The 27,254-nt window shown below is 42.2% G+C and overlaps 1 protein-coding gene across 8 annotated transcripts in view; it reads left to right on the top strand.

Annotated features, from left to right (window-relative positions):
• LOC144772452 (uncharacterized) overlaps nt 1-27,254 on the top strand; it is a 275,339-nt gene that overhangs the window by 189,946 nt on the left and 58,139 nt on the right. For 6 of the 8 annotated variants that reach the window (XM_078656786.1, XM_078656789.1, XM_078656788.1 and 3 more), the window contains one exon: nt 24,191-25,916. The exons of the other annotated variants lie outside the window; for them this stretch is intronic. The gene's annotated coding sequence lies outside the window, so the exon portion shown is untranslated. Of the gene's footprint in view, nt 1-24,190; nt 25,917-27,254 lie in introns of those variants that run through there. 8 annotated transcript variants of the gene reach the window in all.

Here is a 27,254-nt window from a genome sequence, read left to right as displayed (position 1 = left end):
GCAGCAGGCAGTAGGCTTACACAACAAAGCAGTTCAGCAAATTGACAGTCCCTTGTGCAGCACGGCAGTCCCTCTTCCTGGTAGAATGTCATCAGTTCCATAAGTATTCTGATTTGGTGGTGTCAGAGGTCCAGCACTTATACCCAGGTGGACCTTTGAAGTGGGGGAGATTTTGAAGAGATGCTTTCCTGCCCTGGCTCCAGACTCATTACAGGGGGATATGCAACCTTTTTTGTAGGGATAGAGGATAGCCCTTACAGGTGTAAGTGTCAGCTCCTCCTCAGCTTTCTGCTCAGGATGGTGAATTAGCATGCAGATGGCCATTCAGTCACACCTACCCTTTATTTGTGTGTAGCGGTCTGGAAGGAATGCAGGAATTGAGCCATCCTTCACCTCAGACGTGTATTCCAGGGATAAGCAGAAGGCACCAAATGGTTACAGTAAGAAAATGCCAACATGTTGCCAAAAGTGGCATTTTCAGAATTGCAATTTAAAAGCAATTTAATTTTTTTAAGTGTGATTCCAGAGTCACCAGATTTAGGGGTCCCATCTCTTCCCATTTGGAAATTATACTTATAAGATCTAATAGGCCAATCTCAATGTTATCCTATGGGAGAGATAGGCAGCGCAGCAATGAAAAACAAATTTAAGAGTATTTCACTACCAGGACATTTAAACCAGAAAAGCACATTGCCTACTTTTTAAATACACTGGATCAGCCCATGGGCTGTCCAGGGCTTACCTTAGGGGAGACCTATACGTAATAAAAAGGAAGGATTGGGCCTAGCAAGTAGGTTCACCTGGCTGGTTAATATCGCAATTTAAAACTGCACATGCAGGCTCTGCAGTGGCAGGCCTGTGACAGATTTAAAGGCTACTTTAAAGTTTTAAAGGCTACTCAAGTGGGTGGCACAATCAGTGCTGCAGACCCACTTGTACCATTGCATTTACCGGCCCTGGGCACATGTAGTGCACTTTACAAGGGACTTATAAGTAAATCAAACATGTCAATTGTGGATAAACCAATGTAACCATGTTTTAAGTGAAAACCATATGCGCTTTAGCACTGCTTAGCAGTGGTAAAGTGTCCAGATTCCTAAAGCCCGAAAAAACTGTCAAAAACAGGTCAGAAGGTAAAAAGTAAGGGGAAACCACGCCAAGGATTCCATGTCTAACTGGGACAGGGAACTAAAGGGCAGACAGGAAACAATGCAGGGACAGAATTAAAAATTCTACCACCATACATTGCTCTGCCTGTCCCTGTGCTGCCCAAGAATGATTTACTGTGGCAGAGACCTTTTCAAAGTTTGCAAGTACTGAACTTTGCAACGCTTGCAAAATTGCAAGTCACCTATATTTACAACTTCACACACCCATATTTATCAAGTAACTAGGAAAAATTTGTAGTTCCAAACAGTCCCACCTAGCCGAGCCAGGAGGGTGTGTCTGAAGTACCATAAAAATAACATAAAGGGCTATACCTACCAATAGCCCAAATCCTATTAGAATCATCAGTTGGCAGTGAAGAAAGTTCAATCATTTGTTAAGCAAAAAAAATACTCTATAGAGGAGCCTCTCCAACCCTCACCCATCAGGTGCGCGGAGAAGACTGTTGGCTCCCATTCAAACATGAGGTTAAATACTTTTCAGTTCAACACATATATTCACTGTAAAAGGTAAAACACCAGGTGGCCCTCGAGTTCCAGGGAAGGACCATATATGGCACACATGATTAGTTCAAAGTGTAACTATTTATTACTGAGAAGGTCAGGAGGGGTGACTCCCTTTCGTCTTGGTGCCCGGGAGTGTAGGCACGGCACCTCCAGGAATGCGCTTAGCGCACCCAAAGCCAGATGTGACCTTGAGTCTCAGGACAGTCGAGTAGACAGCCTATGTTCAGCTGCTCCCAGTAATTCAGATGAACTGGGGCAGACTAACACATGATCACAGACCGTGTTCGGGCAAAGGTTCGGAAAATGGCGTCTGTATGGTTCTCGGCCTACTCTTGTTAGCAATAAATACGCAAGGAGTGAATAAACGTTTTCCTCCCTGCAAGCGCATATAGATATATACATATTTTTAAGCAAAATAGGGTGGTACCTATAGATGCATCATGTTAACATAAAATAGGTGCGATGCTCCTTATGGATGGGATATCTATTTTTAATTCCTCAGAACAGCACTTTTAGCATGATGTAGCTAACTAAAACAGCTCAATCTTCAAGTATTCCCCCATCAATCTGCATCAAATCTTTGAGCACCTGCTGAACTAACTGAGCCTTTGCTGCTGCTTGGGATGGACCGGCCACGGAGGAGGTGAGTTTAGTTGCGCAATAAGAGCAACATGCAGGTCTACATTGTACACAAAGGCAGCACGTGAATATGATACCAGCTATACCTGCTGGCACTATCAGAATTTTCCATCCCCAAGTAGACAACAAACCCCAGAACCAACCAGAGAGGGACCACTTACCAGTCTCTACATGTATTTCCGAAGCCCAACAATGTAGCTTCTGGATAGCCAAATGAACGAGGGGGTGGAGTCAGGGATATAAACACAGCAAGAACTGCCGATCACACGGCATGCCCCTCCTCGATCTGCCAACATAACATCTAAAACCATACGATTATGAAGTGAAACAAATCTGGTCGCTTGTAGCTCTATGGTTACATTAGTCAATATTCCTGCAGTAGTGTTAATTACCCCTTCAACTACTCTGGACAAACGCCGTACTTCCTTACTGGTTATTATAGGCCCCCAAATAGGAAACGCTCCTTTTATAATGTCTGTAAAATGCTGCAGTGGAGTTTCTGTCTGATCTATATAGAGTAGTATGTATCTCTCTTTTATTTCTCCTTACAAGCACACTTCGTTTATCTAAGCGGTGTTCCTTGTGATAATTAGATGGGGCAATATATACTGGGGGGTACAGGATGGACAGGTAGCAACGTCCAGCCCAACCTTGTGGAAGCCAAGTTTAAGCATTTTCTCCACAAACAAAATATACATTAGGAGGGGCTAACAATGGAGGGCTGCTAAAAGTACGTAACTGATAAGTGTAATTACATCGGCTTTCTCCTACTGATATGTACCCTACTCCCTGAACACAGAACGCAGAGGTACTATTTAGTATAGGCACTGGAATAGCCCTAGCTTCAGTAACATTACGGTCTTGAAAATGTCGAAAATACTGAGTGAAATTAAACTCAACAAAATCCAAAATCTAATTTTTCAACCAAGTGGTATTTTCATGCGTTGTATACATATTCATACATGCATTCGGATCTAAGGTTCCCTCTCTATTATTCTTTTCGGGGTCGAATCCTTGATGAACCTCGATGTATGCTAAAATCATTTCATAATCCTTTTCTGAAAACCTTTGAGCGTCCACAGTAGAATGCATATACATCATTGAAAGTAATTTAAACTAAGCCTCACAACTCCCCAGACGAGACAAGGGTAGGGATATGAATAAGTTGTGCTTGTGCATAACAGATGGTAAAAGACCACAAACCCAACAATTTGTAGTATTGATGGCACTGTGTGTTTGATGAAGCGTTTCAACAAATACATTTTTCACATAAGTCTGACGATGCCTTTCCTTATGTGGGGCTAAAGTATGAAACACATGTTCCGGAGGTGAGGCAGTTGTTCCTAAAACAGTATGCATAGGGTGGCGAAATTCTGAATAGATGAATACTCCCATCAATGTGATTAGTAATATTGCTATAATAACTATAAATGCAATTTTAACTTGTTGCATCCAACTAGAAAAGACAGGCATATATGCAGGAAAATAACGCGGAACAAAAGGACGTTCCGCTTCAGGAACGAAACGAGCAAAGGGATAAATACTAACTAAAAGTCCAAAAATAAACTCAGGCGATGCAGTCCAGCCTGCCAGAGGGTGCTTCTTTCCTGTGTCTGTTTAGAGCCTCACAGGCAGGCTCCTATCGTTCATCACAAATAATACCAAAACAAAACTTCTCACGTGGGAATTATGTTCTCACACAACCCTTGAGTCCAGTGTCTCACTCAGTACCCCAGAAGCATCTAACAGACATTCGTGGAACAGGTCTGTACCCTATCACTCAAGTCTCTCCCTACCTCCTACCATGTTCACCTGGGGTATCGCATTGTTTTCTGGGCCGCAGGTTGTATAAAGCATGGCCAGGCACTTCTTTATCAGAGAACAAAACAGAGGAGGATGAATCCAGTGAAACAGGGGTACTGCAAGCCTCTCGTCTGACTGTAGGGGCAACAGAATCTGGTGCAATCACTTGTGCCGAAGACAGAGCCCCTTCCGAGCCTGGAACCTCTTCTCCTTGCCCTTCTCCAATTACCTGGGCATCAGAAAAAGGGACAAAATGAGGAACTTGCTCACTTTCCAGGGTCAAAACCCCTTCCTGGATTCGCTGATCATATGGAAGCGGGAGGGGTAGTTTATTTCAGATGTGACACATGGATCCAGTGTCGCTTGCCGTTCACCTTTACCGCCGTCTGCGTGGCCAACAAGATTTGAAATGGTTCAGACCAACGGGGAGTCAAGCTGGATTTTCGCTGATAATTACAGACCAGAACACACTGTCCTGGCTCCATGCGATGTCCGGGACCCTCCGGCAGGTGCTGCAAAACTGCTGAGACCTATTGATGAATGGAACAGAGATCTTTAGTCAAAGGATACTTTATATCATTTGTTCTGGGTCTCGGGACGCCCCAATCATTAGCAGGGTACCCAAAAATGACCTGATACGGAGATAAGCCAGAACGGGAATGTGGGGTAACCCGTATTGACATTAATGCCAGTGGTAGAGCATCTGGCCACTTCAATCAGGTACTTTCTTGAATTTTTGCCAATTTGAGCTTCAGTAACCCATTATACTTCTCGACAAAGCCAGGGGACTGGGGTTGTCGAGCCACATGGAATTTCTGTTTAATCTGTAGTCCATTACAAATGTGACTGATGAGGTCTGCAGTAAAGTGTCCCCCGTTATCACTCCAGATCACCCGAGGCAATCCATAGCGTGGGAAGTATTCCTTTACCAATGCATTTGCCGTGGCCCAAGCAGTATTTTCTTTGGTCGGGTAGGCTTCCACCCATTTACTGAACGCGCACTCCACGACTAGAACATACTTAAATTATTTATGCGCTCCAGCTGGATATAATCAATTTGGAGCACCTCAAAAGGCAAAGATGGTGGTGCAAAGTTTCCACTCAGAACAGGCTCCTACCCCCAGGATTATGTCGTAAGCAAACCATGCAATATTGCATCAAATTTGTGGCGGTCCTTTGAATATTGCGATTGTACCAGAGAGGATCTAATAATGCACAAATACCCTTTGCCCCAATATGAGCTGAACCACGTGCCATTGTCACCACCGTATTCACTAATGCATTAGGCAACAACCACCGCTGTTTTTCTGTGAAATAAATCCAACATTCATCTGCATCTAATTTCCCCTCTTTCTCTTTCCAGTGAGCCAGCTCAATAGGGGTAGCTTCTTTCTGTATGTCTCGGACACTCTCTATGGTGTTAATAAACATCTCTGTTTCAGCCACCCACCTAGCACAGCTAGTCACAAACATTAAGGTCACTTTGGATTTCGCAGTTTCCTTAGCTACTTGATCAGCAAAGGCATTACCTTCACCCACTGCATCAACCACTGCCTTGTGTGCACTGCATTTAACTACAGCCACCATCTCTGGTAACGTCAATGCTGTCAGCAATCGCAAAATCAAGGGGCCATGCTGTATTTGCTGACCATGGGAAGTGAGAAAACCTCTTTCGGCCCAAAGCCGGCCAAAACTATGAGCCACGCCGAAGGCATACTGGCTGTCGGTGTAAATATTTACTCTCAATCCTTCACTTAACTCACAGGCCCGACGCAATGCCACTAACTCAGCTGCCTGTGCTGATTGATAGGGTACTCGAGAAGCCTCAACTACAGTGTGAAGAGTAGTTATCGCATATGCAGCAGTTGTTGTGCCATCTGGTAATTTGAAACAAGAGCCATCGACATACAACTCCCCTTGAAGGTCAGATAGAGCATTGTCTGTCAGGTCTACCCGTCCCTTCGTCTCTTCCTCCGTCCGAAATATACAATCATGAACATCATTGTTCCTTTCGTTCAAAGGAAGGGGTAGTAACGTGGCAGGATTCAGAGTGGCACATCGTTTAATCGTTTTGTGGGGAGAAAAGAAAGTCAATTCGTAACCTGTAAGACGTGCACTCGCAAGGTGCTGGGTCTTTGATTTGTTCAATGATGTATCCACAGCATGCGGTACCATCACTGGGAGATCAGTGTTCAGAACGAGCCCTTTCGACTGTCGAATAGCCACTGCGACCGCAGCACTAGCCCTTAAACAGATAGGGAGTGCTCTGGTGACATTATCCAACACCGCCGACAAATAGGCACAAGATCTCTGCTTACCACCAAATCCTTGTGTTAACACAGAAAGCGAATAACAGTCCACCTTGTGTACATAAAGCACAAAAGGTTTTTTGTAGTCAGGGGTACCAAGAACGGGTGCATAGCAAAGCACAGATTTCAAAGAAAAAAGCATTTTGGCAAGCATCAGTCCAGGGTAAAGGTTTATGCACATCCTTAGTGGTTAAATACAGGAGAGGTTTAGTGAAAAGGGAAAAATTAGGGATCCATTGGCGACAGTAAGAAGTTATGCCCAGAAATGCACGAACATCACGCTGTGTACGAGGTACAGACATATTAAAAATGGTAGTCACTCGCTCAGGGGTTAGTCTCCTTCCCTCTTTCAACAGCAAAAGACCTAGGTAGGTCACCTCCTGTCGGCAATATTGGAATTTAGAAAGAGAAACTTTATTGCCATTAGCCGCCAAATGAGACAATAATTGTACAGTGGCTTCCTTACAACCCTCCTCAGTATCAGAGGCCACTAACAGATCATCGTTATAAAAAGAGGGGTGGTCGATTACAAAACAGTTAAACACAACATTACTTCAACAAAGAGGTACAACCACCAAGTATGTGTATTTTGGGTTGTATTTAATCCAACTATTCATAGTCATTTACTGCAAATAAACATATATCATATTTCATATTCATACAATACATGGTAAGTCTTATATCGTTATTCAGTCGGTGCTCGGTGATTATCAAATAAGAAAAGGATTATAAAGGGGGTGGGGTGTGTTTGGAAAAGAATAAGGGACAAAGAAAAGGAATTGTGTCCATAAACAATTCTGTCCTATTCACAGAACATTTCTAGTCATATTACAGATCACAGTTGTGTAGGCAACGGACTAAGGGCGGTGAATCTATAAATGTCGTGCTCTTATTGCAATAAGAGCACGACAGGCACGATTCCCAACTCAGAAGGGAACATCACCGGAACGCCTGGGCATGTAGGTACACCTTGCAATTTGCCCCCCTTTCTATGAATTTAATTATATCCGTCTAGTGACACACATTTTTGTTTTCCTAGGTGCTCATTATCACTGTTTTTAACTGTCCTGAGGAAGACCCCAAACTGAGGACCCACCCGCCCTTAACTTGGGGGTCGAAACGTCGACAACATTTTCAACACATACACACCCTACCAAACCTGCTAAACTTAGCTCCTGTGTATAGTGTATTTCTTGGGAACAACTGTGATCTGTAATATGACTAGAAATGTTCTGTGAATAGGACAGAATTGTTTATGGACACAATTCCTTTTCTTTGTCCCTTATTCTTTTCCAAACACACCCCACCCCCTTTATAATCCTTTTCTTATTTGATAATCACCGAGCACCGACTGAATAACGATATAAGACTTACCATGTATTGTATGAATATGAAATATGATATATGTTTATTTGCAGTAAATGACTATGAATAGTTGGATTAAATACAACCCAAAATACACATACTTGGTGGTTGTACCTCTTTGTTGAAGTAATGTTGTGTTTAACTGTTTTGTAATCGACCACCCCTCTTTTTATAACTCTGTACTGACCCAGGTCGATGAGGTAAGGGTTTACCCCATTATTACCTACCACTAACAGATCATCAACATAATGCAAAAGCACATTACCAGGGGGTAGGACCAAATCATCCAACAATGTCTTCAAAGCTTGACTATAAATACTAGGATTCTCCGTGTACCCCTGAGGAGCGCGACAAAACCGGAAGCTGCGACCAGATAATGAGAAGCCGAAAATATGACCGCTATCAGGATGTATCGGAATGCTAAAGAAAGCATTCTTTAAATCGATCACAGAGAAATATTTTGCAGTGGGAGGAATCATAGTGAGAATAGTAGTGATGTCAGAAACCACAGGGTACTGGGGCACCACTATTTTATTAATTTCACGCAAATCATTCACAAGACGATAAGTATCAACATAGTCAGGATGACTTCCAACAGGGGCCTTTTTAAGATCGGTAAAATGGGGCTGATGCATATATTAGCAGCTGCCTCCTCCACCACACCCCTTTTGATCAAATCTTGTATGATGGAGAGCAAAGCTTTCTCGCCTGCCGGAGAAATTTTGTACTGAGGTATACGTGGAAGCCGAGCATTTTGTTTCCAAGTAATATAAACGGGTGGAATCCTTAAAAATCCTACATCTGTGTCTCCAGTGGCCCACAGCGTTGCTGGGATAGCAGCAATCTCAGGAGGGAGGGGTTCGTTTTTGGTGAAACACTGAAAAGTATGCTTGCCAAGGGGATTGATAGTCAAATAAATGCCATCAGGCGAACAATGAATTTTTGGAAGTAATTTCTTCAACTAATCTAAGCCCAATAAATTTTCCCCACAATGGGAAGTCAAAAGAAACGGGGAGTCTACCGTTACTGGACCAATTGTAAACGGAATAGGTTTGGAAATGGGGCTCACCACCGGAATTCCCGAGAATCCCACCGAAACATTATTTTGCCCGGACAGAGCAGCCCCTGGGACCAGAGAACGAGAAATAGAACTATTCATCGCACCTGTATCAACTAAAAACTTCTCAGACGTCCCAATCAAATGCGCCTTTAGATAAGGACCTTGGTGATCAATGGGTACTGACACCTAGCCCCATTCTGTTCTTGGCTGTCCTATATGTATAGGCATACCCTACGGTTGCATCCATCATACAGTCCACATTATAGTACTGCCTACCTCTTGGATTATCAAAATAATTATTTTCTGATCGGACGTGCGTCGCCTCCTCTCGTCGCATATCACATGCGATCCACACCACCTCGACCTCTTCCGCCTCCTCTCATAGCCCCATTCTGAGTGAGCAACAATGGGCACTGAAATTGACAATGCCCTTCCTCCTTACAATAAGCGCACTTGTTTATCCCCAAAACAACAGCAGGCCCTCCTCCTCGTCCGGTTCCCATCCCCATCGGGACGAACCCTCTACCACCTCTCTCTCTGCCTCGTCCTCGAACAACTTGTTGCAACAACACCCGTGTCTTAAGATCTTTCGTTTTCTTTTCCATCTTATCCTTACTCTCATTTTCTCTATGTTTGTAATATTGGGACATACTCAATATTACCGAAGGCGTAGATGTGGTCCAGGTACTTTCAGCGGCCTGTAGCCATGCAGAGACTTCTGGTAACAAATTGGTCACAAAACGATTAACAAATAACCGTATACCGCCTTCCAATGATAAATCCTGTCCACTAAAATCAATGAACACACCTTCAAATCTAGTGAAGAAATCGGAAATGCTTTTGTCTTTCTTCTGCTTACATGCTGTCAATTTATCCCCATCCACCTTACGAAGCGGAATTAAGGAATGCATGTAAGTAATATTACGCCAATAGTTTGGGTTTTGGTTTATCACCAGGCTTACGTTCCTTATCCCAATCTTTTATCTGTTCCCATGTTCCGCTCAACTCCTGAATATGGTCCTGATCATGCACCTAACGCCATACATCAACAGGGACTAGCAACGCAAAAAATAGCTCTATGTCAGCTAGGGTCATAACGGCTGAGGAAGCCGCTTCTGTGAGTTCTTTATAATAAGCCGTGGGATTCTTACGGGGGTCAGGTAGTTGTGATTTTAGCGAGAGTACTTCACTCCTCTTCCAGGGGGTGTAAACCCACTGTTCCTGCACTCGTGCCTCATTATGAGGCCTAGTCACCACATCCTGATCATTCTTTAATTCCGGTATTTCAGGGTGAAAGATAGGATGGACTTCTCGCTTAGGGTGCTGAGAGTCCCATGAGGGACATGTTTGGTGCATCCGCTCTTGATAACTTAATAACACCTCAACATTTTTGTACACTTCCTCTGGTCTAAGTTCAGACTTATGAGCCCTGTCCTGAATATCATACATCACTTGGGGGGGGGGTCATCCCTCCTGCAAAACACTGTTCCCATAAAGTAAGAAGACATGTGGCCATTGTGTTTCAGGGCATGTTGCTGCATAACAGGCTCAAAGTCTCAAAGCGTGCTCCATTTATCAGTTATAGTATAAATAGGCTGTCGCATCCACTGGGAGGACAGATTTTCAATCATCTGTTTCTCATTTAGTCCTACAGTTGAACGTGTAAACAACTTTTGTGTGTCGAAATCCCCCGGAGCACAAGCTGGAGTTGAAACAGCTAAGGATGGGGTCGTGCTCGCGGAATGGGAAGCCCACGCAAGGGTAGGGGGAGACAAAACAGCTGTGGACATAACAGAAGATGGCAATGTAACAGACCATAAGGTAGCAGTCTCAGACACAGAGGGAGATAAAACAAAGGACGTTCCCGGAGAGACAGGGAAGAGGAAACAACGGGGCAGAGACTGAAGGGACCTGCACTGGAGTTGGGGGAACAACAGGATATATACGTTGTGGAGCATAAGGTAAAGGTGGACGAGTATCCAAGAAATCTTCCATTTCATCCTCCGCTTCTGTCCTAGCCACATAGGGCTTATCCACTTGCAATCTAAATTGCCTATCTGCACAATCAATTCCCTGTTCGGTTTGAACTTTATCATAAGCAATGGCTTTCTGCGTAATCGTCTGACCTCCCTTCATTCTGCATATTTTCTCCTCCCGTATACGTCTACACTTTGCTTCCTTCTGCCATAGGTTTAGGGAATCAAACATTGACTGTCAACTAGATTTAGAAAACAATCGATCCTGCAGGAAATGTATCTTTTTCTCATCAAAAGACCCGGTTAAGGGCCATTGCAACTCTACATTATCCTTAGTATATTTATGCCATAGTGTGTTAAACAAGATAGGTGTAATACCATGCTTTACATACATATCATAACTCGGGCTGCCCTTAGGCGGGGCAGGTTGACTTTCAGCCAATCGTGTATCCATAGGGCGACAACAACATCCAAAACAGCTCAATTTGCTAACACACGCCATAGTGATTGTTGTCACGTATTCCTTATTCAATCATAAAAACATACTTTCAAACATGGCCATGTTCAAACATTCACAACATATTCAACCTCACTCCTATTCAAACATACACAGAGCAATAATATATGTACATACAAAGATGATCAAAACGACATGTCTCTTTTCTGTCTTTCCAAACAAAGAACAGAGCCCATCGACTCCTGTTCATGGAGAATCAATCAATTCAGATTCCAGACCAACAGATACCAAAATCAAGCAGTCCAAAGACTACCAAGAGACCGTCGGACAGGTATAACCACAGACTGTCCTACAGACCATCCTGCAGTCTTCCTGGTTCACCCGTGGGACAATTCTGACTAAGCCCGCTTCCTTTGCACCGCTTCAGAGGTGTCCCCAAGCCTACCCAGGTACAACCACAGGCCTTTCCGAGACCAGCCCGGCCGGGTGCGCACCACAAGAGCCACACCAGGGCGTCCGATCGATGTCTCTTTTGTTCACAAAACAAGTCCGTGTAGCGTTTATCTGTGCAGCCACAATGCTGCCCCGTCAGACCCCCAAAATTCTCTATGGTACACCAACCACCAAATCCTACACAGTTAACTGCTTCAAAAGCCCTGCTCAACAGCACGTTCCAAAAGACATTAAAAACAATCCACTCACCTGGTGCACGCAGGTACAATTGCGTATTCTCCACTGCCAACTCCTGAAGACCAACTTGGTCAACTCCTGGGTTACGCCTGTAGGACTCCGGTGAAGGGTCACTAGCAGATGGGGCCCTCTGATCGCGAGAGCGGAGTAAGTCAAAAGATGTAGGTCCGTCCACCCGCTCGACCAGAGCTCCCTTTTCTTTGTCCTTTCTACCTGGTTACGGGAGGAAGTCCCTATCACGGAGTCCCAGCAGAGTCGCCAACTGAAGTGCCATAAAAATAACATAAAGGGCTATACCTACCAATAGCCCCAATCCCATTACCAAATACCAAATACCAAATTACCAAATAATCAGTCAGTTGGCAGTGAAGAAAGTTCAATCATTTATTAAGCAACAAAAAAATACTCTTTAGAGGAGCCTCTCCAACCGTCACCCATCAGGTGCCTGGATAGAAGACTGTTGGCTCCCATTCAAACATGAGGTTATATACTTTTCAGTTCAACACATATAATCACTGTGAAAAGGAAAAACACCAGTTGGCCCTCGAGCTCCAGGGAAGGACCATATATGGCACACATGATTTGTTCAAAGCTTAACTATTTATTACTGAGAAGGACACTACTGTTGGTAAATTTACTATGGGACCCTGCCCATAGGACTGCACCAGCCCCGATTGATGGATGTGGCCGGGTTCTCTTACGGGAAACACTTCATGAATATATTTATATATTTATATACATATATACACTATATGCATGTTAAAGAAAAAAGAAAAGCATGACGGGCTAATGGAGGAGGCATGCTTCTTTTCCTTTTTCCTTACACGTATATATATATATATATATATATATATATATATATATATATATATATATATATATATATATATATATATATATATATATATATATATATATATGTATATATACATATATATATATATATATATATATATATATATATATATATATATATATATATATATATATCAAGCACACTCCACTTGCATCTACTTGCCACCAATTTCAGTAACGGAGCACGGACCACGTTGTAGTCCAAATTTGAAGTTTATTCAACTCCACCAACACCAGCCATCATGACACGTTTTGACCCCGAAAGTCCTTGATCACAGATCCGTGGGACCACGATGGGCACCTGCTTCGCCCCCAGTTACGCAAACCTTTTTGTGGGCTGGTGGGAGGAGCAGGTGGCCTGGGCGGATGTGAACACAGACTGGACCAATAAGGTGGTGAGTTGGAGCAGATATTTAGATGATTTATTTATTGTCTATAGGGGTACGGAAGAATCAGCCAGGGCATACATTACCGTCCTTAATAACAATAACTTGAACCTCAAACTGACAGGGGAGATTAGCCAGACAGTGGTGAACTTCCTGGACCTGAACGTCTTCCCTGCGGGTGGCAGACTGTGCACTTCCCTGCACAGAAAACCAACCGCAGGGAACTCTATTTTACATGTATACCATATGGTGAGCTTCTGAGGATAAGAAGAAACTGCACTAGAGCATGTGACTTTCAGGCCGCAGCCAAGGAATGTATGAAAAGATTTGAGGTGAGAGGATATCCCAAGTCCACTCTGGAGGAAGCTAACCTCAAAGTAGACAGGATAGAAAGGAAAGATCTGATTACGCCAGGAAAGCAGAGTAGCATTGAGAAGATACCAACTAAATGTAAAGATGACACTTTGAGGATGATAACCGACTACTCAAGTAACGCCACGAATATCAGGAGGATCTTTGCACGTAATTGGCATATCTTGAAATAAGATCCAGTGATAGGTAAGGAGCTACCTAGGGCGCCACTTATAACATACAGAAGAGCAAGATCCCTACGAAGCAGTCTGGTACAGAGCCACTGCGAGAAAGAGAGTAGGGAGTGCCCATTTGGGAAGCTCGCAGGGTTTTATCCATGCCTCAAGTGCAAGGCTTGTAAGAACAGCCACAAGGTGTTACACTATCAGATACCTGGCGTGGAGGAACTAACAAAAATTAAAAGCCTGATGAACTGTAACACGAGCCACACTGTATATTGTTTGGTGTGCCCGTGTGGCTTGCGCTACATAGGGAGTACAATCCACCCCACGAAAATTAGGATTTTGGAACATCTCAGAGCAATACAGAACAAAGACCCAACATATCCTGTGGCGCAGCACTTTGAGATTTTTCATAACAGCAATAGAGACCTTTTGCGTTTTTTCTGTATGGACCAGGTATCACAGAATGTTAAGGGAGGGAACAGACTGCAACAATTACGCAGATTAGAGTCACGGCACATCATTGAGAATCAGACCAAAAGACCAGGGGGTCTGAATAGCGGTGAGGAGATGGCCGTACATCTGTAATGTGTCCCTATACTGCTCTCCATCATGCCCCTCAGGAATGCGTTGCATTAGCCATTGTTTATGATTGTATTATGGTACATGGGCTAAATCAGGAGATGATTTTGTATTTTATTTTTTTGGGTATTTTGTAGCCCATTTGCCCATCCAGGGCTTTATGTTTTGTGAATCTATAACAGTGCAATATTATTGGCAGTGTTTGACCACATAGATGTAGCATTGTATTTACATGTTATTTCTTACGTTTAACAATGGCTGACTTCCTGGCGAAGTTAGCCGGGTGTCCTATGTCTATGTTGATTAGATTTGTTACATGTCACATTCTTTAAAAAACAGCGTTAACTCGGCGCTCATCACTATTGAAAAAGGCAGCAAGCCGAAACGCGTCTTTATATGCATTTGTAAACCGAATAAAATCTAGGTTTACCGTTCCTGGGAGTGCTTCGCCTCTGTTGTGGATGCGAGTGAGCTTTGGACTGGAAATCCGCGCGGTGTCCGCCACCGCGCTCATAGCACCCAGCCGTGAGTGAAAGGAGTCAATGGCGGACAGTTGAGCAATATATATATATATTGCTCAACTGTCCGCCATAGCACCCAGCCGTGAGTGAAAGGAGTCAATGGCGGACAGTTGAGCAATATATATATATATTGCTCAACTGTCCGCCATTTACTCCTTTCACTCACGGCTGGGTGCTATGAGCGCGGTGGCGGACACCGCGCGGATTTCCAGTCCAAAGCTCACTCGCATCCACAACAGAGGCGAAGCACTCCCAGGAACGGTAAACCTAGATTTTATTCGGTTTACAAATGCATATAAAGACGCGTTTCGGCTTGCTGCCTTTTTCAATAGTGATGAGCGCCGAGTTAACGCTGTTTTTTAAAGAATGTGACATGTAACAAATCTAATCAACATAGACATAGGACACCCGGCTAACTTCGCCAGGAAGTCAGCCATTGTTAAACGTAAGAAATAACATGTAAATACAATGCTACATCTATGTGGTCAAACACTGCCAATAATATTGCACTGTTATAGATTCACAAAACATAAAGCCCTGGATGGCGGACAGTTGAGCAATATATATATATATATTGCTCAACTGTCCGAGTTAACGCTGTTTTTTAAAGAATGTGACATGTAACAAATCTAATCAACATAGACATAGGACACCCGGCTAACTTCGCCAGGAAGTCAGCCATTGTTAAACGTAAGAAATAACATGTAAATACAATGCTACATCTATGTGGTCAAACACTGCCAATAATATTGCACTGTTATAGATTCACAAAACATAAAGCCCTAAATGGCGGACAGTTGAGCAATATATATATATATATTGCTCAACTGTCCGCCATTGACTCCTTTCACTCACGGCTGGGTGCTATGAGCGCGGTGGCGGACACCGCGCGGATTTCCAGTCCAAAGCTCACTCGCATCCACAACAGAGGCGAAGCACTCCCAGGAACGGTAAACCTAGATTTTATTCGGTTTACAAATGCATATAAAGACGCGTTTCGGCTTGCTGCCTTTTTCAATAGTGATGAGCGCCGAGTTAACGCTGTTTTTTAAAGAATGTGACATGTAACAAATCTAATCAACATAGACATAGGACACCCGGCTAACTTCGCCAGGAAGTCAGCCATTGTTAAACGTAAGAAATAACATGTAAATACAATGCTACATCTATGTGGTCAAACACTGCCAATAATATTGCACTGTTATAGATTCACAAAACATAAAGCCCTGGATGGGCAAATGGGCTACAAAATACCCAAAAAAATAAAATACAAAATCATCTCCTGATTTAGCCCATGTACCATAATACAATCATAAACAATGGCTAATGCAACGCATTCCTGAGGGGCATGATGGAGAGCAGTATATATATATATATATATATCTATATATATATATATATAGATATATATATATATATATATATGTATGTATGTATGTATGAATGTATGTATGTATATATATATATATATATATATATTCACTGAAAAAACCATAGGTTATAGACCATATATAGTTAGGAATTAGCATTTAGAAAACCTTATTTTACTCACACAAAACCATTGAAATTCCATATATAGTTAGTTGCACTAACTATATATCGCGCACCCGCAATCCACTGCTGATGATGTCACATATTACATCATTCATGACATGGTCAGTGACATCACTGATGACATCACTGATGACATCTCAAATGACATCACTGATGACATCACTGATGACATCTCAAATGACATCACTGATGACATCATGACACACCAATACCAGTTACTACATACGCACTCACTGATTCCTACGTCTACACACACATTCACTCATTCACCCATACAATCACTCATACATACAGTCACTCATTATTACAACACTATCATATGCACTCATACACCTATGCAGACAGTCACACACTGCCACTCATCCATGGAGTTACTCACACACCAAGTCAGTCCTGTAAAGAATCAATCACACTTCCATTTCTTCATCTATACAGTTAAACACAGAACACCATACTTCAGTGACATCACTGATGACATCACTAATGACATCTGAAATGACATCACTGATGACATCTCAAATGACATCACTGATGACATCATGACACACCAATACCAGTTACTACATACGCACTCACTGATTCGTACGTCTACACACACATTCACTCATTCACCCATACAATTACTCATACATACAGTCAGTTATTATTAGAACACTATCATATGCACTCATACACCTAGTCAGTCCTGTGAAGAATCAATCACACTTCGATTTCCTCATCTATAGTTAAACACAGAACACCATACTTTTCACACATATACTAACACATACTTACTCTCTTATACAATCACTGATACAAGTACACATTGATATGCACAGAGTCACACACCTCCCAGCCAGCCACACACACACTCAGTCTTCCATACATCCACTCATTCTTCAATATGTAAAACGTATTTAAACTTTACAAAAACACACAGACACTAGATGATGTCATCAGTGATGTCATTTGAGATGTCATCAGTGATGTCATCAGTGATGTCACTGACCATGTCATGAATGATGTAATATGTGACATCATCAGCAGTGGATTGCGGGTGCGCGATATATAGTTAGTGCAACTAACTATATATGGAATTTCAATGGTTTTGTGTGAGTAAAATAAGGTTTTCTAAATGCTAATTCCTAACTATATATGGTCTATAACCTATGGTTTTTTCAGTGAATTTTCAAGGTTTTGTAAATGCTAATTCCTAACTATATATGGTCTATAACCTATGCTTTTTTCTGTGAATTTCATTGGTTTTTTAACAGCTAATATCTGTAGCTGTAAAATGTATTCTTCTTGAAATCCAAAAATATATTTTATATGTTTATGAATAATTTTTTTTTTTTATATTTTTTTTTCTTCGTTCCCGCTTCGCGAATCGGGAAGCTTCCCGATAGCTGACCTTGATGCCGCGAAATAGACCGCGAGCCGGTAAACGTTTCTTTACCGCAAGTGCCGCGTTAGAAAACAACATCGTGACGCCTCCCGTCCGCATGACGTTTCACGTTCTCGCGTGATACGTCATATGACGTGCTACGTTAGCGAACTGGTACGCGAAGCGAGTCGCAAAGCGCAGGTTTCTGGAAGCAAACCGGGAGGCCCTGCAAAGCGCTTAACGTAAACACAGCAAGTCATGTGACTTGGTAATAACACTTTTCATTGGTTCATTTCACTTTTGGTTTCCTAATGATGTAAGACTAGGTCATATAATCTAAAATGAACACTTTTGATTGGTTGAGAACTCTTGTTTTTCCCAAATGATGAAAATCCCTCCTTCTTTCCTCACTCTGACTTTCATCATTGTGAGAGAAAGACCCTTTGTGATCACTGAGCAATGGCTTCTTTAGTAGCTTCAGCTGGTGCTTCCCCACCACCTCCACCACATCCAAGGAAGAGTGGACCACCTGCTCAAGTTATAATTCAACAAGAAGAGGAAGAAGAGGAACAGGACGACGAGCACGAAGAGAGGCAGTTTTTGCCTGAGCAGCCCAGGACGTCTCACCGGAAAGAAAACTTCATTTGGCAATTTTTTTAAATTCCCAAAGGTCAGAAAAAAGTAAATGCAAGATACGTAACTTGCCTTATATGTCAAGATAGACTGTCCAGAGGAACCGAGAAAAAATACAGTTTCGGAAACTACACAATGCATCGCCATATGACTAGGTGGCATCCTAACAACTACAGTGCTGCACAGTTTCGGAACGACATAGATAATCTCCCTATTATGGCCAGAAGATCTGTTGTACCGGAAGTAACGGGACCAGAGGGCAGGGAGATGGTGCCAAATATACAAATGAAATTTGGTGAAGTAAAACACATCTGCGTATTTTGCGATGGATTCATTTCCTACGGAGAAAGAAGCATCACTCTGATCAACAGAGCTATTGACTATCATATGCAAGTTTGTACGAAACGCCCAAAATAATAAATACTTCTTTTTTGTTTTGTTGCTCCTGTTGAGCCCTTTACAATGAATCGTTTTCATTGCCCCCTCCAAGAAAACCCCCAAAAAATATAAAACTGTTCAGAAAAATTCAAAAAAAGTAAAAAAATGTTCCGAAAAATAATAAAAAAAATATAAAACAACAAAAACAATAAAAAAAAAAGTTTTTTTCAGAACTACCTCCCCGTTATTAAAAAATTGGTACAATATTTGGAACTGTGCCAACCTCTATTTCTCTTAGTTCGCTTCCCAGTTCGCTCGCCGGTACGCGAACCGGAAGCGAACCAAAAACAGTAAGTATAAGGGAAGGAAACAGACACTTATGTTAAAAGAAAGACAGCTATAGGGGAGTAAACTAGAGATACTATTACCCGTAATCCACTGCTGATGATGTCACATATTACATCATTCATGACATGCTCAGTGACATCATCAGCAGAGGATTGCGGGTTTTTTGGCAACGTGCCTTATCCACGGTTTAATAACGCTGCCTTTTGCTTTATATAAGTTTTCAAATTGTATGAAATATATACCAATAGGTCGTTATGAACCTTTAGGTAGTGCTTTTCTTCATGAGGTCTGGTCGCTTCCATACACATACAGATGTTTCAAAGATGATCAAGAAGTTTATCTGAATGGAGAGGAATGCACTGAGACGCCAGATCATTCACTAATGTGTAGGCACATACAGTTACACGGTTCATGCAACAAACACCGACCAAATATGGCTTGCGTGTTGCAAGGCACGCCAGTTCCTGCTATCATCCCCACGTTCAAGTTGTTGGAAAATGGTAGTTATTTGATGCTCAATAATGAAGATTGTTCTGAGTTAATTAAAAGTATTCCTTTTATCGTAACAGTAAGTGAACGGGTTATTTGCTGCAGAAATGTTCTATTTCCTCCCACACATGAACATAGGGAGTTTTCAATCTGGCCACAAATACCAACCTTGGGACAGATTTCAACGGCATGGCAAGAATAAGAGCTCTTTTGTCTCAGAGAGAGGTGGCCTTGAGTTCGGCCCGTGAAACTTTCGTGCTTCACATAGCGAACACCCGTACAGAGGTGCAGACCCTTTTCAATTCAGATTTGCCTTTCAATTTCAGCAAGATGGTTCCGACTATCTTTAACGCATCCTCCACAAAGGCCCTGGCGCACTTTTTTAAAGTTGTTACCAGTGGTCTCGTGACTTCATTTGAGAAAATCTTTGGAGTCATCCCTGCTTCCTTTCATTCTATTTTCTCCACTCTGGTTCGTGGATTGGCATTTTTACTTGCATTACCAGCGGACGCTCTTGTGCTTTTTTACATTTTTAAATATGGATGTCCCTCCTATGCAACCTCCCACCCTGCAGCTGCTGACACTGTTCCGCAATCGCATGCTAGAAAATTATGGCACAATGCCGTTGGCGATATTAAGCACGGCATATGGATTATCTTTTCGATTCTCCTACTTCACCTGTGTCCAGCCTGTATTTCACTGCCTGACCTGTGATTTCGATTGGGCCATTGATTTGTGTCTCTGCGGACCGGTTTCTCCTGACGTCGACTTTAATCAGCTGATGACTCCTATCATTACTCACGAGTTGGTTTGTCCTGGCGAAAGGATTATGGCTGTGGCATTGATGCATGGACTACTTGGTCCCTGGAATTTACTGGCGGCAGCACAGTCTTTCTTGGAACAGAGCTTTCTTGAAAACCCACCGAGCTGTCCTCTGATGGTGATAGAGGATCCGGTGCTGGGAGAGCACGTATGTTCTTTTCCGCTTTTAAATTGGATGGCTGAACTGTTTTCGGATGAAGACGGTGACTTCCTATTGGAGGCTGTTGCAGCTTATTTTGCATACACAGTTATGTCATAGACCTTTTTCATGTTTGATATGCTGAGTACTAGCATTTCATTGACAATTCATTGACTTATTTGTCAAGTTTTTATTATTTACCTTGCCTATTGGCTTAAGACTCGATAAAGTACTTGGCTGTTTTATTTTTCTTTAGCATTAAATTTTCCTAGTTTTTAATGCTTTACCTTGCGGACCGTCCACATATAAACTTGCAATCTGCTCTCATGAGATGGCACTTCTATTATCTTATTCAGTTCGTTTCCGGATCATGGGGAGGTGTCATCTAGGTCCTGGATATCTTTACACCGTGTTAAGTTAGCATGGGCTCATTACCGGTTTAAACGCCATTTTTCCTTTTTTGCAACTTCTGCACACGACACTTAGTTGTTGCTTTAGCTTTCCACCTAGTAGTTCATCGTGGTTTACATGAGAATAATATGTTATTGCTCTACTATCTGCTTTGCTTGTTAAACTATATCTGTACAGCGAGTGCTAAAGTTTCAAGAACAACACGATACAGAATTGTTATGAGGTCTGATCTCCACGACTTCATACTCATAACATAAGTGCAACTTCTGCCAATTCTGGGCATGAGGCGGGTTTTATATTGCTTTGCCGAACACACATACACAACAGTTGATGCGGTTCACATGAAGAGAGAGCTGGTGTATGCTGATGTGATTCCTTCAAATCTAAGACACTAAAGTATGGGCACGCCCTAAACCAACACAAAGAGACCTTCTTAGCAAATAATATAATATGTGTATTAGGGAGGGTGAGATATAAGCAGCCGCGGGCCGTGGAGGGAGTTACGGTGAGGCAGGGAGGCGGGGAGGGGGAGAAGCAGGGTGGAGCCCTCTCTACCTTGCCCCTCCCCCTCCCCGCCTCCCTGCCCCACCGTAACTCCCTCCACGGCCCGCGGCTGCTTATAAGTGTTGCTAACTCTTATTCATTTACAGCATGTTAACATACTGTCACCATTCGCTTTTTATGTACTAGTAACTATGCTGGTAATTTTGCTACTGATAATATGTGTACTTGTATTCTCCACCCTGCTTCTCCCCCTCCCCGCCTCCCTGCCTCACCGTAACTCCCTCCACGGCCCGCGGCTGCTTATAAGTGTTGCTAACTCTTATTCATTTACAGCATGTTAACATACTATCACCATTCGCTTTTTATGTACTAGTAACTATGCTGGTAATTTTGCTACTGATAATATGTGTACTTGTATTATCTAAGATACTACGCCTGAGAAGACGGCATTAGTAAATAAACATTTCAAATACACATGTGTTCTTCTTAACTCCATGTTCTGGTTTCTAAGAAATATATAACGACCGACTGTTCATGAGTTCCACGTATCCTGAGGTACTATAAGTTCATATTCTGGATTGTCTAAACATTGAGAGTTTGTTATATCCAATGTGACACTGTACCTAGCTTGCTAAGGAGTTTTTGATTACTAACGTGAGTTTTGGGACACCCTAATTCGCCGAGGTTCCAATCCTCTGTCCACAGTTCTGTGTGAGAACAGAAACCCTGCGACAGGGGCACCCCCGACCCTTGCTGGAGCTTCATCACACTTGCGATACAACTCCAGCAATGCGCCACCTTTACGGCACAGATACATCACGCATCTGTGCTGTTTTTGCCCCATGATGCGCCGCATTGTAAATGCAGCACACCATAGGTGACGGAACAGCGGCACAGAATGACTAACACATCCCTGGTGATGCGCCAGTCATCATAAATGTATCCCTATGCTTCTTATCTTGTTAGAGATGAACCGCCATATGTATCATCAAAGTTTTTTGCATTTCCTAAATAGCGAACTTTAAGGAATAAATAGCGATTCTTTAGCATTCCTAGTTTGCGATTAGCTATTTGCTAATTACAAATTACCCATTCATTTCCTTCATTTCCATAGGGCGGTTGGACTCACTTTTAGCTCGAACGGCTGAATGGATTTCCACGAAACTTGGCAAAATTGTAGGGACTGGTAGCCCGATGTGCCTTTGCTATGTCTCAAGATATATGCTCCAGTGGTTTTTACGAAAATTAACTTTGAAAAATATATATTGGGCTACATTGGCCTATATATATGTTGGAGCCCAAATGTAGCCCAATGTAGCCCAATGAAGCCCAATGTAGCCCAATGTAGCCCAAAGATGGCCGCCAGACACACAAAAAAACAAATGTAGCCCAAATATCAGCCAGATGTAGCCCAACTATAGCCCAGTGACAGAATGACCAATCAGCTTCGCAAACCTCTGTTACGCGAAGCGGAGCGCTGTTACAGATATATATCTTTTTTTGAACGTTAATTTCTCAAAATCCACTGGAGCACATATATTGAGACCTAGCAAAGGCACATCGGGCTACCAGTCCCTAATATTTTGCCAAGTTTCGTGCAAATCCATTCAGCCGTTCGATTATTATTATTATTTATTTTTTTTGCCCCGCGGGGCCCTTTTAAAACCTCCACATCAAACCTAGGGGGTCAGCGAGGATCTACTATGCCCCCTTATAGTTATTTCCCCCTTTGTTTTGACCTCCTCTTGTCTCTCGATCCTACCGAGAGACAAGATGGCGGCCGCTACGGACTTTTTGGAATGTTGACAGACGCCGGAGAACCAATCAGCTTCGCTTCACAAAGCTCCGTTGCGCGAAAAGTACGCGTCCTGGGACGCTGCCAGGTCCGCTGTTAAAGATATATATCTTTTTTTAAACGTTCATTTCTCAAAATCCACTGGAGCACATATATTGAGACCTACAAAAGGCACATCGGGCTACCAGTCCCTACAATTTTGCCAAGTTTCGTGCAAATCCATTCAGCCATTCGGGCTAAAAGTGAGGCCAACCGCCCTATGGAAAACTCAATGTTAAAAACACGTTTTGGGACCCCCCTTTTTTCTCGGCCCCCCCTTGACGAACCCCCCCCAAATTTTCAAGGGCTGCTCAGAAACAAAATGTGCCATTTTCCCGAAAATTTCAGCCAATTCCGTCCACAAACGCCAAAGTTATTAGACATAGAATTTTCAAAAATCCCATAGAGAAAAAATCCTAACTATATATACCTACTGGCGACCGCCAGTAGGTAATATATATATATATATATATATATATACATACATTGCATCTGTATCATAAAACTGGAGACTGCTTTGGTATTCCAGTTGTTAAACCTGTATATTTAATTTTACATATATATATATATATATATATATATATATATATGTATATTAGCATGCAACATTTCCTTTTTCCTTCCACGTGTGATCCCAGTCTCAGAAGGATGAAAGCAATGCCATATTGAATCTGTAAATTGCCCACAAGTCTTTCTAACAAATTAAAGTATCATGCATATTTCATGTTCTTTTCTTTAGTCCTCTGCCAATCATGTTGATAACTCACAGAAACTACATAAATATGCACCATGCTTTCATAATTTGATTTACTGGGTAGGTGAAAATTTAGATGACTGCTAAATATTATTTTGTACCTTTTTCTTAGATATGAACTTTTATTACGCAGCTGCCTCGTCATGACGATTCAGCGATTGAATGTAATATCGTGGTCACCTTGTTCAGCTGGAGCGTGTTTGGATTAATTAGGCAATTTAACATAATATTTCTTACGTGCAATTTGTCCATAATGCATATTTTATAGCTAGTTTTCAGTCTACAGCAATAAAATGGCAGTACTGAGTTTCTGTATTGTAGTTTCATTTCTTAAATCATATTCTGAAGATAGTTTCTTTTTAACAGCTTTGCATTGTATTAAGCATGGTACTATTTCATATGTTCATATCAACGCAACAAAATACCTATTTGCCAGGTAACAATTGTCAGTGGATTCATATTCTTTCCAAGACTGTAGGATGATAAACACTTGCTACTGACACCTGCTGTGAACTAAAGGATATGACTTCAAAGCCCAACAAACCGTGGGTCATGCAGAGTCATGCAGTGCTTCGCAGCAAGTCACCTTGCTGCACTGCATGACAGGTAAAGGGTAGGAATGCGCTGTATTTAAGTCAATAATGTACATTCCTGCCTTTTCCCCTATACTGGTGCCCTGGCTGCCTAGCGCCAATGCACGCACACTTGAGCCATGCTGCAAGTTTGCCTACTTGTAAGTAGGGTTGTTTTTGTGCAGGAAGGAAAAGCTTCCTGCACAAAAACAATCTGCCGAGGGGTTTTCCTCTTTCTATGTTTGTGCAAAATGCAGCACACATTGAAAGATTTTTGCAGCACACACTGAAAGAGGAAAGAAACTAGGAGCAATAAACATATTTTTCCTACTTGCGCCTCACCTGGGGTGGCAAAGGTTTTTGGTGCATTCCCAGGTCTACAACTTCTGGTACATCTGGGCATTTTCTGAATCCATGGATGTTGCATTAGAACACCCGCACAACACCTGTGGAGATGCCTCCATGGTGCAAAGCAATACAACAAAGTGATTTGCACGGCGTTGCATTACTCGAGATTTATGAAGCATTCAGCAGCACACATAGAAAGAGAAAATCACCTATATTGATTATTTTTTAGCAGGAAGGTGTCCCTTTTTGCACAAAACTAATTAGCTCTACAACCGAGACACTCCTGCACCATAGTGAAAGAGTGCCTGAATTGGCACAAGCAGCCCTTTGAGCGCCAGTGCAGGGAGAAACTACAAGAATGCACTGTATCTCATAGATATGGCGCATACCTGCCCTTTTCTTTTGATGAAGGGTAACACAGCAGGAAGGCTTGCGATGCTGTTGAATGCCAAAAAAGTTGTAAATTAGGCCCTTCAAGTTTAAATTGCTAGGCTTGCTGCAAAATCGACTCAAAGAGGCTTGTAAACATGACCTTGCACATCATTTAGTTTGGTGACAGTAACACATGCTAGCTTACTGCAGTTAGAAACAGCAAAAGTGAGGTAGGGAGCACTGTATGTCAAACAAGTTAGTTCTCTGTATACCTAATTTCAGCGAAGGCTGGAGTGAGGGCATGAAAGATTCAAAGCTCGCAGAATTACTTATACGCATTGCTTAAAAGCTATGAAACTGTATCTCTCAAACACACTGCATATTTGCATTCAACGAAAAGTGATTTATTTGAATCACAAATTACATCATTGATTCTGTAACTGTGTACCTCATGTGTCACATTATCAATGTCACCATCAGTGACCTATTAAAGTAGTCCATCATCAGTGACATATTTAATTACGGACACTTTGAATAAATATTTCTGGCCTTTATAAGTTTATCTCAAGCGTGTTTTTTTTGTTTACATTGCGCAGGAACTCTTCGGTGTTTTGCGTTTCAGGACTGTCACTGTAGACATGATCAACTGCATTTAGATTATCAAGGTGCAGCAACAATTAACCACTATCATGATCAAACAGTAATATGAATATACATTGGCATAGTTCATACAAGATTCATTGGTAACAACCTCAGGGCCATCAAACATGTGCAAATGTCCTGAGCGGGGACTATAAAGGCCCCAATGCTTGGACGCTCTTCTGTCTATTACCTGGCCATTCAAAACACTACCAAGTGCATACAGGTTGGGGAGGGGAGAGTGGGGATTGTGGGGATGATTTCCCAGGGTTTGCTACAGTATTTTTCTGCCCTTTCATCTTCCCTCCTTACTGTATTTTTTTGTTTCGCCTGTTATGCACTACTATTTCTTCCACACATTGGTCTTGCTGTGCGAGCTCCTATTCCTCCTTGAGCTTACGCTCAGCTTCGACGAGATACTCGCTCATCAAAACTCCCACTCAACATTTCCTAAACATATTTTGGTTCTTGATCGATCTTTAATCACCCACATACCAAGGTCCCTGTTCCACTTATTCATCCGCTATAACACTCTCACCCAATGGCTCATAAGCTTGCAGATAATCTAAATGTCGTCTCCTTAAGCGTAAAGGGCCTTAACCATACCAACAAACGTAGGAACATTTTAGACTCCTTTGCCTCACCGGAAAGTGACATCATTCTTTTACAGGAGACAAAACTCTCCTGTAAGGACTCAGAATTCATTAAACACAAAGGGATTTCTCATGTCTCATGCTCCCCGGCTCAACAAAAACAAAAGAGGGATGATCACTTTAATAGCAAAAAGAGCTAATATATCCTTCGAATCTTACTGCCACAACGAGTAGGGTAGGCTCCTAATAACACACCTACGCTGAGGTGAAAACCTTAACCACGTGGTAAATATTTATGTCCCAAACATTGATGAACCCTGCTTCTGGAAGAAAGTTTCCAAAATCATGGAGGAATTACCCCAAGACGATCTAATCATATTTGGGAGCGACTTTACCATCTCATTTGACCCTTTAATAGAGCGTCAATTTTCTTGCAAGTACCACCTCACTAAATCTCATAGCATTCTAAGATCTGCTCCGAATTTAAATTTAAAGACACTTGGCGCCTTCAACAGCCCAACTCCAGGGAATACACATTTTTCTCTGTGCCCAATAACAAGTATACAAGATTCGATTACATTCTAACATCAGGCTCATATACGCATATAATTAACCAGACCCTTTTTTCACCTATTCTAGTGTCTGGCCACGC

Source organism: Lissotriton helveticus, chromosome 8, assembly GCF_964261635.1.
Source record: "Lissotriton helveticus chromosome 8, aLisHel1.1, whole genome shotgun sequence".
Lineage (NCBI taxonomy): Eukaryota > Metazoa > Chordata > Amphibia > Caudata > Salamandridae > Lissotriton > Lissotriton helveticus.
This window is presented reverse-complemented; position numbering and strand designations above follow the sequence as displayed.